The sequence below is a fragment of the Pinus tabuliformis genome, chromosome 6 (genome assembly GCF_031772625.1).
Source record: "Pinus tabuliformis cultivar Carrire ecotype Pingquan chromosome 6, CPIR1, whole genome shotgun sequence".
Lineage (NCBI taxonomy): Eukaryota > Viridiplantae > Streptophyta > Pinopsida > Pinales > Pinaceae > Pinus > Pinus tabuliformis.
The window spans coordinates 432,102,172-432,116,422 of record NC_142292.1 but is presented as its reverse complement, the minus strand read 5'-3'; positions in this window follow the sequence as shown (position 1 = coordinate 432,116,422).

Sequence of the window (14,251 nt, the reverse complement as noted above, 5' to 3'; positions counted from 1 at the left end):
TAAATATAAAAAATGTTTTATTTATTTACCATACCTCTCATTTATTTATATTTTTATTAATTTACCATACCTCTTTTATAAATATGGTATTTGGCCCATAGGATTCACTTAAATAAAACCTATTCTTGAAAATGGGTGAATGGATTCACTTAAATAAAACCTATTCTTGAAAATGGGCAAATGGAAGGTTGTAAGTCCTAATTTCAAGGGCTAATTTTACCTTTTTTACCCTCTCCCTTAAAATAAGGTGGGCTATTTGAGGTGATTTGTAAAAATGTGCTATGATACAAAATATTCGCCCACTAAAAATTTAAAACCCCTTAATTTCGCCAAAGGGCGAACATTCGCCCCTAAAATTATCCTTGGCCATGATGAGCCCTACGGAGGACACTTCACAGATCATAGGACAGGGCTACATATTGACTATTATTGGCCCACTATTTTTAAAGATGCTAAGAAATATGCTCAGGCTTGTGATAGCTTCCAAAGGATGGGCCGACCTGGTCAATCCCATGAAATGCCACTACAGCCCCAACTGGTCATAGAACCCTTCGAATGATTGGCATTGGAATTTTTTCGCCCATTTCATCTGCCATCAAACCAAAAGGCCTACATATTGGTTGCCACAAATTATGTGATGAAGTGGGTAGAAATAGTAGATTTGCCAAGAGCTATAGAAGAATATGTAATTAATTTCCTTTTTGGGCTATTCGTGCGGTATGGTTTACCTCAGGAAGTGATAACAGATGGGGGAGGGAAATTTGTAGGACACAATATTATAACCACTCTCAGAAACCACCACATTACACATAGAATCACTTCCCTGTATCACTCGTATGCGAACGGGCAGGTTGAAAGCACCAATAAGGTCATCAAAGCAATTCTGACCAAGACAGTCTCAACACATCGGCGAGACTGGGCTGCTAGACTGCTAGAGGCCTTGTGGGTCTATAACACAACTTGGCGAAATACTATTAGGTATTCTCCATACCAACTTGTGTTTGGAAAATAACCTATTTTTCCTATTTAATTTGAAATAAGGACTCTAAGAACGACCGAGGAAGTGGGACTGGATCTCACAGAAGCCTAAACCAATCAACTTCAACAAATAAATGAATTGGACAAGGCTCGACTACTTTCTCTACAACAGACTATAATTATTCAACAACAAAGGGCAAAGTGGCACGACAGTCTTATAAAAAGAATATGTTTCAAAAAGGAGATTGGGCACTCTATGACTCCAGATTCCAAGACTTTCCTGTAAAATTACAAACAAGGTGGCTTGGCCATTATAAAATTCAAGAAGTACATAACAATGGTACTCTCACCTTGACTACCATTGACGGGTTTGGCCATTATTTCAAGGTGAAAGGACATCAGGTGCGTATTTATCAAAAACCACTTACTAAGGAGTCTTTCTACCAATAGGTACGTGATGACCCCACCATGCAAATTTTAGCTGCAGGGAGTGATGACCCGGAAACTTTGCTCTCGTGAAATTGCATTTTTCTTTGATTCTGAATAATGTATATATTCCTCTACGGTTGATTGCAATGTAGTTAGGCATCACCATGTGCATACGAGGATTTTTCTTGTCTTTGGGTGTGTTTTGTAGGTGTTGTTCAATCGATTGAACGATTGTTGTTCAATCAATTGAACAACACTTATTTTCATATGTGTGTTGTTGTTCAATCGATTGAACGATTGCTATTCAATCATTTGAACAACACTTATTTTTGTATGCATATTGTTGTTCAATCGATTGAACGATTGTTGTTCAATCAATTGAACAACACTTTGTGTTTTTGTTGTCCAATCGATAGAATGGTTGTTGTTCAATAAATTGAACAACACTTTGTGTTTTTGTTGTTCAACCAATTGAACAACACTTTGTGTACACTTTGTGTTTTTGCTATTCAATCAATTGAACATCACTTTTCGCATGTTTGGTTTTCAATCGATTGAACTATTGTTGTTCAATCAATTGAACAACACTTTTTGCATGTTTTTTGTTCAATTAATTAAACAACACCTCTTGCATATTGTTTATTTAATCAATTGAACAACACTTTTTGCGATTTTTTTGATTTTGTTGTTCAATCGATCGAACAATTGTTGTTCAATCAATTGAACAAAGTTTTTTGTATTTTTACGATTTTTTCTATTCAATTTATTGAACGATTTCTATTCAATAATTGAACATCACTTTTTGCGGTTTTTATGATTTTGTTGTTCAATTTAATGATTTCTGTTCAATCAATTGAACAACAATTTTTGTTATTTTTTTTTTATTTTGTTGTTCAATCGATTGAACAATTTTTGTTCAATCAATTGAACATCACTTTTTGCGACTTTTTCGATTTTACTGTCCAATGGATTGAACGATTACTGTTCAATCAATTGAACGTAACTTTTTGTGATTTTTTCGATTTTCATGTTGAATCAATTGAACGATTGTTGTTCAATCAATTGAACAACACTTTTTGAGTTTTTCGATTTTTTGTTATTCAAACGATTGAATGATTGTTTTTCAATCAATTGAACAACACCTTTGCGTTTCTATGATTTTGTTGTTTAATCAGTTGAACGATTATTGTTCAATCAATTCAGCAACACTTTTTGCGTTTTTTGTTGTTGGTCAAATCGATTGAACGATTGTTGTTCAATCAATTGAACATCACTTTTTGAGTGTATGTTGTTCAATCGATTGAACGATTGTTGTTCTATCAATTGAACAACCCCGATTTTTCTTTTTGTGTGTTTGTTGTTTAAATCAGTAGAATGAATAAATTTGATTTATCTTTGCTGTTTCATTGTCGATCATTCTTTTTGCCATTTTTCTTTCTCTTCTATGTTTTGAATAAAAACCATATGGTTGGATTTGTGCCTAATATAAAGAAAATAACTAATGTTAATACCATTATGACCTACAAAACCTTTTGATGGTTATTTTTATTCAAAAGTTGACATGGTGCATCTCTATAATGACTGAGTGAATATCTTTCCTTTCGACACATCATAAAATTATTTATTATTTTAATACCATGCTGGTTTATCTTTAACACTTTCAAATGGGTAAATCCCTTTGATATGATGATATGGGGGTCAAAGTATAACTTTCATTGGCATTGTTTTTTACTTCTTACACCATCCCTGTCTTTCAAGGAGTAAATGAACCTCCCTCTTTTTACAAAAAAAGCATCAAAATATGAAAATATAGAAATATGAAATGCAACAAGCATTGTCTTAAAGAGGATAGGGGGTCTCAGTACGAGCTAGCCTACCATGATCATAAGGATGTAATGGGTGACATTCCATTTTGGCCACCAAACCAAGTTAATGACCTTCTTGATAATTAAAACTGTAAGAAGGATAGGGGGTCTCATCACGAGCCAACCTGATAACTTTGTTATATCTTGGTGAATGGCACTACGATTATCTAGTCACCATGCCAGCATAGTGGTCTCTTTATAGCAAAAAAGGAAACAATCATCTAAATACTAAAAGGATGACTCTGGCTCATTTGTGGGTTAAAAAGCAACCCTGTCAAGGCTATGAATGCTTGCAAGCAGCAATGGCCCTGCTTGTGGTATTGAAGTAATATGTGACACTACCAAATGCTCTCTATCCTATTACCCCCATGGATTCATTTCTAAAGGAAATTTCCCATTTGAACAAAATTCCAAAAAAGTCAACATGCATGGTAACTTATATATTATATTCATTATATCATATTTGTTTAATCACTTTAATGACAGTCATTAATACTTACTGTCGATCATGCATTTGATACTTTTCCACTTAAGGTAAAAATCTTTTGACATAATGGTTTAAAACTTTGTTTCAATTTATGGGCATTTCAAATCTACTGACGTGTACTACTTTGATTACCGTTGTCGTATATTGCACTACTTTTATTGATTGGTTGCCTGCATTTATGATTTACTGATGCTTTCTCTTGTTTTTCCCATGCTTGACAGACGTGGACACCCTTTTCTCATTGGAAGGGGGATGGTCTGTGTATGAACAACATGTGTGACAATTTATGGATAGTTGTGTGATAATTATTAAATTGGTTTCCATTAAAGGACTGCATGATGTTTGTGTATGTTTTATAATTATCAAACTATTTCTAATTGGAGGAAGGACGGATACCATTATGAATAGCATGCATATTGATTATGATCTTGCATCAAATGTTGCTGACGAGACAAATGACTTGACTGTATGTGATATTAATTGTCAAAACAACGTCATTTCCCTGTTAATAGATTTAACGTTCTTTGTTGTTGTTCTAAACTTCGAAAGTGTGAGAGAAGTGCATGGAAGTGAACCAGTGATAGGAAAACAACAACCATGGGAGGAAGAGCCATCTAAAATGAACCCACAGTGCTCATGGTATCATACCAGGCTCGTGCAATTCTAGAGCGCGTTGGCTGGCTGCAATATTTGAATAAATTACAGGGATTTCATGAAGAGATGACACTTGAATTTATGCAGAACGACAACACCATGGTAAGAGGCAGGAACATAACGGTCTCCGAAGTAGTCATAGACGAAGTCACTAGACTTCTAGCAGAAGGAACAAGGTGGATGGACAAAAATGTTCTTTTGCACAATGCGGTCTAGTATTTCAGGACCTAGACGAGCAATTGGTACGAACAAGAAAAGGCATTCACCCTATAGCTCTGAGACAACCATGGCAGGAATTGGAAGCCATTGTGCAGAGGTACATCACATGCGACAGAAAACAGGACGTGGTAAAGCACCGACAACCTAAACTGTTAGCTATTTTAAAATAGAAAATTATAGTTAACTTGCTATTTTATTTAAATTCCCTATTGCATGATGTTTCTCGTCGACTTAGAAAAGCAAAGGACCCACATACAATCATCAGTAATCATGGGATTATCAAATTGATTATCATTCATGGACTGGCCCAACAATAGCTAACTTGGGATAATGTTGTAAATCCTACTCTGGCCCCACCTATAGAAAACCCAACAACTGAACAACAAGGACCATGAGCCATAGGTCCAAAAAGGACACAGAAAAGGAAGAATCCCTCTGTGGCCTCGGGCCCAGCAAAACGAAGACACTCTATGCAGGTGAAGTCACATCGACACACCCCAATTCAAATAAACGAGGCAGGTCCATCTCACACACCCCTTCCAAGTCCGCAGGAAGACTCCTTGCAAGATTATGAGGAAGAGGTGGCCAGAGTACTGGAAAATATGGGGATCTTTGTTGAAGGAAGGGAGCAATCCAATAATTCTAAAGGGAAAAATCATTCCCCCAACTAGTCTTCCCCTACTAGCAGTTTTGGTCATGATCAAACCTTGTCGTTTACTGATAATTTAGAAAAATAGAGGGAACCAGTCCCTTTTGTGGAGAAACCCCTTGAAGCAGAAATGCATGCAGAGGAAACCCTTAGAGAAGAAAATCAAGCAACAACTACTGGTCCACTGGAACCCCTAGTTAAATAAAACCCTACAGAAGAAATCTTGGAAGGTGAAAATCAACCAGGGAATTCTAGTTTTATGAAGTCCCTTGAGGATGAGGCCCACCTAGAAGAAAGCCCTGAAAACGAAAATTTCTCAAGAGACACCATTTCATTGGGGTCTCCTGAGAGAGAAGTTTGTGACGAAAGAGACTTGGAAAGTGAAGATCCATTGGGATATATGGTTCCAATAGAACCCCACCCTGATGTTGACACAATTCCACCAGAACAGGAACTTGAAGTAAATGCAGTCGTGCCACCACCGGTTAGAAGCCTCACAATAAAGAAATCATACAAGGACAGACTCAGGAAAATGCTCAAGAAATATAGGAGGGAAAAAAAATAATTAAGCAGCTAAGACAGTGGTTGAAGGAAGCAATCAGGGTTAAGAAAATGAAAGTTGGATTGGAGACCACAGGGGCCCAAACTGAATATTTCCCTAGGGAAAATGCTGAAACCTAGATTGAAATCCCATTGGTTTATTCAAAAGAAACCCAAACAAAGACATGTCTTTTAGAAGACAGTGAAATGCAAACAAAAGATCCTTGTCTTTGCTCATAGGAAACTCAAATGAACTTCCCTACTATTGATGTTGCCATTCAAACTGATACTGAAGAAAACACCCACACTGGTTGTTGCATGATTGGAGAAGTAGCCGAGGCTGTTGTTCAGATTGACCCAATGGAAACACAGGATGATGAGGTCCAAACAGATGGGATGCCTAATTACATTCCCTTGGTAAGGGAAGCGTTCATTAGGAAATTGCAGAATGATCTAGTCAAGACTCAAGAGGAATTGACTTGGCATAAAGAGGAAGTAATGCCCCTACGAGCACACCAAGAATTATGAAATAAATTTGAGGCACTCATGCTCACAGAGGATGAAAATTTTGAAAATTATAAGGATGAACAAAAGAAAGTAAAAAAAGCACAAGTCAAGTTGCAGAAAGCTAAAGAGCAATTAGAGACTGTTTGCTCTATTTATTCAGATGCCTTGTCATGTGGAGCTCCTACTACCAACTACGCATTGTTCTTACTAGAGAGATATCTCCTATTGAAGGTCAAAGATGTTAAAGTTGGTAAGTCAGTAGAAATTAAGACCACCCCAGATTTTGTTAATTGTTTCAAGGAGAAGAACGAACAGGTACAATGCCTCCTGTGTGAATTGTACATGCATAATTTCTTTTTAGAAGATGACAGAGACAACAATCCTGGCCCCTTCATAGGGGATATCCAACTCCAGGCCATTCTTTCCTTTTCCAATAACCAGATCAAATGGGCCAAGGTCCATAATACTTTTAGAAAACGAGAATATGGCATAGACCTGTGGGTTAGGGGAGAGCCTACAAAACCCCTGCACCTCTTTGTCTAGCACAAACAATTTATGAAACGAACAGGTGTTGTGGGCCAATTAGGACCATTGCACATATACATTATACAGGCCAGGAAGGAGTACTTCCAAGAATTCAAAGAACAATCTTTATTTGCAGCCATGTAGAGATGGGAAGCCTCTAGCAATACTATAAAAAACAGAGAGCCATTTGGATTCAGGAATTTCAAAGCTGCCTCCACTCACTTACATAAGTAGAGCAACATGGTATTGAGCATGGGCCCTGAGTGGATAGGTGTTATAGTACCATTTACCACTCTTGGTATATATGATGCTTTGTGTATGTCTTAGGGCAACCCCTCCTTCCAGACTTGGTCCAAATATATAAAAAACAATGTTTTATTCCCTGCACGCTAGTTTTACCTGAGCTAAAAGCGTGTACACGCGGGTCAGTCAACACCCAACCTACGTATATGTATTAAAATACTTAAAAAATTAAATTTCCTTAATTTTGGGTGGAGTCCACGGGTTTTACTTGTTGATTACCTCCTATTTCCCGTGGCCCAACTATTTCCCAACTAAAAAACTAATTGGGAGAGGTGTAAATAGACCTCTATGGGAAGCCCTTAAGAGCATAAGAGATAGGGTTATTATACTGAGATTATTCCTGACTGAGTCTGATGAATTCCCTGTGCCTCATGCACTTCCCCAAGCTTCAAGAAACCCTTGTTTCCTTGATTATAGATATCCTTCCTTTTTCTTGAGATATCACGGTGTTGGTGATGAAAGAAGATTGTTGAAGGTTGGGATAGGACAAATCCGGAGGATAGTTTCGATTGGAGCCAGAGAAAGACTCAGGTGAATTCTTTCCATGTTATTTATAGCTTACTACAATAAAAGAAATGCTCTCTCATTTCCGAAATTAATTATGTCTATGCATCAAATTATGTTTTTAATTCATATATGAATGTCTTTTTGATGTATGATCAATGATTTGTTTATATGATATAAAGTCAATTTCGCGAATATGCTTTATTTCTATACTGCTATGTATTTTCAAATTGAATGATTTTCAGGCTTGAAGAACATCAGGAGTTGCAGAGGGTCTGAACCCTATGGGACCAACTCGAACGAAGGAAATCTAGGTATGGTCACTCTTACATAGTTTGATAAGATAAGCATCTTGCCTGATCTTTTTGAGTATTTCTTGTTGTAGTTTGATTCTTCTCTGTTGGGGTTCTAACCCAAAGCCCTAGGGTGCTTTCACCCGAAACAAAATTGGCGACTCCACTGGGGATAACAATCTTGTTATTCCTAGTTTGGGTTGTTCATTCTCAATTAGGGCTCAGTCTTTGGTTTGCTTGCATTACAGTTTTATTTGGTCTAGTAGAGTCCCAGGCCTCAAGTCTGGTCCTTTGGATCAGACTTTGTTTTTTATTCTTTCTTGCAAAGCTTTGTATATGCTCTTTACTTTTTTTATAGTCGCGTATACACACTTGTTTCTGTAAAGTGAACTTAGGTATACACAAGTTTCCTGTGTCAGGAGCTAGTGTGCACGCCTCTGTGTTTGCACACAGTTGCATATGAAATTTTTTTCATTATTTTTTCAAATATTTCGACCTAGATAGATTTGTTGCTTGATCTTTTCAGTCTCTATGTGGTCAATTGTTGTCTAAAGAATTTAATTATTCTGCAAGTTTACTGTTTCAAATTCTCTTCCTCATTGAAAAGATTTGGCCTAGGTTTGCTTCTTTAGCGAGTTTGTAATTTGTGTTTTGGCACACAAGACTTCGTCCTAAAGTTCTTGATTGTTCTGGTCCTCCAGAACATGATATTGTTTTTAGTTTCAGTGTCAAGCCCAGATTTCAAATCTACTTGCTTTTCTCTCCTTTGTTTTGTGGCCTCATAGCTTTTCTTGCTTTTTGAAAGTCTTTTTGACGAATTTGGAAGTATTTATTTCCTGGCTTCTTGGTCAGTTTGTCAAACTCTTTGTTGCTATTTGGGTCGTTTTGTACAAGTTGAAGTCTTTTTGCTCAAGTTTTCGTTCATTTTTGAGTTTGTAACTTGAAAAGACTCCTTGTGCTCTTTTTTCGATCTTTTGAGTTTTAGTAGCATTTTGGTGATTTCAAAAATTTGTTTTGGTTGCTTCTTTAAAAAAGAAAAGATCTCAAAAAACTTTTTTTTTGTTTTTCTTTTTCCAAGCTTTTGGTTTACAGTTTCTTTTGTTTCTTGTATGAGCATCCATGCACTATCATTATAGTTTGAATTAAGATAGTTTGCATTACAGACATTTTAGTCTTTTTGTTAGCTTTTGGGTGTGTGGAGTGTGTTTTCTAGAAGAAGAAAAAGTTGCTCATATAATTTTATTTGTAGAACCCGTATAGAGATCTCTTTTCATTGAAGAAAAAATGACTACATTCATGTACTTATTTTTTCATTGATTTATGTTGTGTCATACCAACATCATTGGTTTCACTCCCATCTTTACCCTTCACTTAAAGAACAACCATTAAAATCAAGCGATTAATTAAAATAAACTGGAACTTTTATGTTGTCATTAGAATACATCAACAAGTTTAGGTTTATTAGGGCCTTGGATTAGGCGAGAGGAGAGTTAACTCTCCAAGGCTGCTCAAAATTACAAAACATAGAATTTTGATTAATGAGTGAAATCCAATAGCATTAGGGAGACCAGGAAAGCTCTATGACTGGGAGTAAAGAATGAGGGAGAGTGGAGATAAGGACGAGAGATAACCCCTCTCTTACTTGTCGGATCCCGCCTCATGACTGTTCGGCCCGGCTTCTAATACGAGTTGGTGACCATAGTTGCCTATCCTAGGGATCACACATGTGGCTATGGAGGGGAATCCTGTGGCACCTGAGGCTGACGTTGCACCACGTTCAACAATACTTCTAGAGGGTACCCTTGCGAAGCTTGGGTGCTTGCCCTAGCAAAGGCTGTTGTCTGGAGGTCAGCGTAACTACTTCTGATACCTTTGCTGGTAGGCTTGGGCCGTTATAATCCCAAACTATCTTTGGAAGGTCCCTTACTTAACTTTCTTGTATTTTGGTGTCCGATTCTCATCATCTAGAGCGGAAATACTTGGAAGTTTCTTGATTGGTTGTATCTTTAGGGACTTTATAGTCAAGTTCTCTTTGCTCTCTGTATATAGTAGGCTTTAGGTATTTTTGTCTTATCACTTTTTGACTTTAGATTCAGAGTGACTGACCTACCACTTCAATGATATTGAAAGGATTTTGATCTCTCTTTCGAAAGTTGTGGAGTTGCCTCCTCAAGGGAAAAGGTTTTGATTGTGCATCTATATTCCTTGGAAAGTCATTTGTGCAATCTCGTAAGGGAAGGATCTGCAAATAAGTTAGATATGGCCCATATTCCTATGGAAACCAACCAAGGTACCCTCCCAAAAGGGGATCCTTGTGCTTTTCCTTTATTTGGAAACGTTGGTACCCCCTTGATGGCCACTTTGAATATTCCTAGATTGAATGTTGGACTACCAGTTTGGTTGTGGTCCACTCCAAATATTCCTAATGTTTTTGGAGCTTCTCAGATGAATGCTTTATTTCAAGGGCATCACATGGGTGTTAATTGTTCATCTTCTTTCAAAGATAAATCTAGGATTCTTCTTTCTCCTCCTTCTTATAATAAGAGATATAAAAAGAGGAGAAAGAGGAAGACGAAGAAAAAGAATAATTATATCAATTCATCATCAACCTCTGCTAGTCATGTTGAAGATGAGCTTTCAGCCGCTACAAGTCATGCTGGGGGCACAAGTCTAGTCATTGCAAGTCATACTAGCAATTCATCATCAACCTCTGCTAGTCATGTTGGATATGAGCCTTCAGCTGCTGCAAGTCATGATGGGGGCACAAGTCTAGTCACTGCAAGTCATACTAGCAATTCATCATCAAACTCTGCTAGTCATATTGGAGATGAGCCTTCAGCCACTGCAAGTCATGCTAGGGGCATAAGTCTAGTCATTGCAAGTCATACTAGCAAAGAGTCACTGACCTCTGCAAGTCATGTTGGGGACTCCCCACAAACCACTGCTAGTCATGTTGGCGGAATGTCTATTGGTAAGAAACCTAGGCGTGGAAGTTTTAAACCTAAGTTCCCCTGTAAGATATGCAAGGGAGACCATCTTACTCATTTATGCCTTGGTGTTCCAGAGGTACAAAGGATATGATCTGAGTCTGAAAATTCTTCTACTCCTGAATCTGATATGGTTTCTCAACAGTCTCATCAACCATTGGTTGATAACGTGGTTGCACCATTGCAATCTCTCGATGATTACACTCCTCTTTTTGGGGGTGAAGTGCCTAACAACAGAGTCTGTTTGATTTCTAGTACAGAGTTTTTTGGTATAGGGGGCATTCCAGTTTCTGTGAATGTTCCCCCTCCAAGTTCTAGGAGTGTCTCCTTTGATTGGGATAGTCTTGTCAACCCTTGTCTTCCTTCCGCTGCACCTTTCCAAGTAAAGGTTAGAGTTAATTCCACAAACGTCTATCGATGTATGGTGTATGAAGGGTCTTTTGCAAGTATTGTATCCTCCTTGACTTGGAAATATTTGGGTTCTCCAAAGTTGTTGACAACTGAGAGTCAGTTGTTAGCTTATGACAGAAGACCTAGTGAATATATTGGTGTTCTTCCTCAATTGCCTATTACTTTAGGTGGGAAGACTATCTTAATCGATATGATGGTGGTTGATGGCCCTTTAGACTTTAATATGCTACTTGGGCATGATTATGTCTATGCGACGAATGTTGTGGTGTCTTCACTCTTTTGAGTGATGTGTTTTCCTCATAAAGGGAATATTGTCACTATTGATCAATGTGCATCTGACAATTGTAGAGCTATAACTAGGGTCTCTCACACCACAAATTATTCCACATTATTAAGTCAATCCGGGATCGTTTTGTTCTTGCAAGGAGTAACTCAATCCGAGGTTGTTCTGTCCAAGTAGTGCTCGGTAGTATAGCATTCTAATAACTTGAAAGGAAACAAACACTAAGCTGTAACTAAACCAATTCAGGAAATGAAATCACACAAGGCAGATGATCAGTCAAGGGTACGGAACCAATAACCCTTCCCTTTAGAAACTGATAAAGAAAGAAAACCAAAGCATGGGCTTATAGGTCAGGGAGCTAGGCAGCGTCTTGTTGGGCTCACGATAGCCTTAGGCCTGCTATCACGCAAAAGCAATAAAGGCAGATTGGCGAAAGTAAACTGGAACATCAATTCTTAAAATGGAACAGCAGTAAAGAAATGGAACAACAGTAAAGAAATGGAACAACAGTAATGAAATGGAACAGCAAACTATCATAAACAGGAAACGTCAATCATATAAAATGGAACAGCAAACCCAAATGGAACAGCAACCCAAATGGAACAGCAAATCCAAATGGAACAGCAAACCCAAAAGGAACAGCAAATCCAAATGGAACAGCAACTCCAAATGGAACAGCAGATCCAAATGGAACAGCAAATCCCGAAGTATGTACACGGTCTATACTACTGTAGCGATCCGAGAGTAATGTGTGATGTGACTGTGTTTCTGAACAAGATAATATTATCTTCAAGCCTCACAAATACTTATTTCATATGAATCCAATAATGATAACATTCATACCAATATCTTGCTGTAGAAATGTAATTCGAATAGATTCAGTTTGTGTAATACAGAGACGTGAATTAAAGAACTTATTCAGATTCAAATATTAATTAAGAAACATAGTCTATCAGAACAAAGAAATATCGGATTACTGTAATGAAAGAAATATGCAAACCACACAAATCACCGTATGATACAACAGCGAGTGACCGTCGGAGCTGGGCCCCTGGCTACGATGGTACACTACTTAGAGTTACTTCAGATGTAGAAACGAAGTGAACACCAAATCCTTTATATTGATTGCATTAACGAAAGTGTACAAAATCAGATCTTACAAAAGCTCAGTGATCAAAATCGTTCTGAGTTTTTAATTAAATAACAGTCGTCCCCCACGCTCGGTGGCGTGGTACCTTTATATAACAGAAATGACGGAGATGTCTAGATACAAAAGATAAACTTAAAGCAGCGATCCCTTAGGATCGAAGATCCTGAGGGATTCGCTATTCGTTCGGGTCTCCTCTTTCCTTCTTGCATTCTCCGTCACGATATCCTGCGTCCTTTTCCTGGGTTATTCGGCTCCAATTTTGCTTGATCTTGTCCGCATCCGGTTCCCTGTCGACGGGGAAGCAGTTACTTTCCTTGCGCTTCTCGTTTTTGCTCGATAATCCCCTATTTCCGCGTCCTTATGCATAGAAAACATCGATTATTAGTAATTGAGCTTCGTTTGCCCATTTTCACACAATTTACCAAAACCCTTATGTTTTTAGGCTCAATATGCAGAAAATATTAGAAATAGTATTGAAAAACCACTAGATTACTTATCAAAAAGCATACCTTCCAGGTGCTCCACACACCCCCCTGCTTACCCTGTTTCATGTCCTCATGAAAACGTTGTAATTGACATGCAGGGCTGTGAGAGAGTAGGCCGGAGAAGGGATCTCTCGAAGAGGCCGACAACCATGATTAGCAACTAGATGGTCAAAGAACTGCTCTAACTGATCTGCAGGCATCTCATATAGAGCCTGATATCTAGGTGCAGGATGCCAAACAATTGGGCTGCGAAACCGATATCCCAACCAAAATGGGCCTGCTCTCAGAATCCGTTCCCCATAGAGACTCAATCGACTGGCAGCCAATTCAAAATTCTCAAAGTTAAAGGGTTCCCTGAGCTGGATGTTTTGGTTAGAGGTTCGGTATCGAAACTTTGCAACATGGAAGGCCTGGTCTTTAATAGTCAGGAAATACTCCAGACCATTTCGGATCAAGTCTTCATGCATGGGACCTAATATCTTCATGACACCTGGGATCCTCATCATACTCCTATGCTCTCTCCATAATGCTGCTGGGTCCCTAGGTTCAGCTCGTACCCAAAGGTCTAAACTATTTTCTTGCCTTTGAAAGATGTTGTAAGCTTTAAACCATTTTAACTGATTCACCCCAAATGAGATAAAGGCTTGAAATTGTATATCGCCAACGAAAGGGCCAGGATTCAAATCAGTTTCCTGGTCTAAGACAAGGTTGTGCAAGTAGAATTCACATAACAATCTTTGAACTTTAACTCCATAGTGCTTGCAGCAATCTATAAAATCATTAACAGTGTTGATATGGATGGGTGCTCCTGCCCTAACAGCTTTTATTTTTAATCTCAAATAACGTTCAAGCAAAAACAAAGCATAATGTTTAGCAGGGGCTCTACAAGTCAAAACATTAGTATACAAGGAACAAAAGGTGTCCATCTGCTTAACAACACTATCTAGTCGACGAGTTACCTTAGCAACCTTTTCCTGCTCCT